We start from the raw sequence: 1,129 nt of genomic DNA, 5'->3' as shown, positions 1-1,129 counted from the left end.
TTGATATTGGCAGATAGTCAGTCATACTCATCTTACAGATGGAAAAATTGAGGTTTGGCCAAAGGAATGATCTTGTTCAAGTGACAGAGCTGGTCAGCCTAGCTTAATACTTAATAATGAAGTGGTTATTCGCTGGCACTGTGCAAAACACATAATTCACATTATTTTAGTGCTCACAACACTCTTGTAAGGAAACTACTATTTTCATTCCGAGTGAAGAAAACTGAGGCTCAGAGGGATTATGAGTTTGTATAAGTTACACAGCTAGTAAGTGGCAGAGTTTGGATTTAAATCTAGGTCTTTTTGTCTACGGATGCTTCAAGTCTCCAAAACCATTCTTCCCCTACACTATGCAGCTTCTTGCTCCTTCCATTACTTTTAGATTTTGCCAGAGAGGAGTGGAGTACCTAACTTTTATCCAGAGGCTCAGGACATAGTAACAGCACCTAGCCTAGTACTGAGCTCATTTGCCAAGGCATCTTCTGGATGACGTGCACAGCACTTAATAAATTGAAGTATTTGTTAGTCAGTGGCTGGCTTTCTGTGTATAGGGCCCAGGCTGTACTATTATGGATTCTGATGCTTTTCCTGAAGAGCACCAGACATAATTTCTAGGGGCAGATCAGAGTTGGGTATATTTCACTCATAACAAAAGCCAAAGTTCTTACAATGGCCAGCAAGGTCCTGCAGGATGTGGCTGGTGGCTCCTGTCTGGCTTCCTATCCAACCACCATCCCCTTCTGCCCTCTAGCTACACAGGCCCTGCTGTTCCTCCAATGCATCAAACACACTCTCACCTTAGGGCCTTTGCACTTGCTGTTCCCCCTGCTTAGAACATTCTTCCTCTAGATTTCCATGTGGCTTGCTCCCTTGCTGTCCTTGATCATCTCGCATATCCCTATTCCCACCCCAGCTCTCCCATCCCTTGTATTCCTCCCTTAATTCTTCTCCACAATGAATGACAAATGAATGATTATGAACTCCTGGTTCTACCCTTTAATTCTAACATATTGCACAGAACATCTAGGAGAGAAAACTGCAAAAGTAGAAGAGAATCATAAAGGAAATACCTGAAAAGTGTCCGTAATTACTAATGAAGGGCTTTCATGCATTGAGAGAGATCATTGCT

This window comes from Phocoena sinus, chromosome 6 (assembly GCF_008692025.1).
Source record: "Phocoena sinus isolate mPhoSin1 chromosome 6, mPhoSin1.pri, whole genome shotgun sequence".
NCBI classification, from domain to species: Eukaryota; Metazoa; Chordata; class Mammalia; order Artiodactyla; family Phocoenidae; genus Phocoena; species Phocoena sinus.
Note: the sequence above shows the minus strand (reverse complement) of the source record.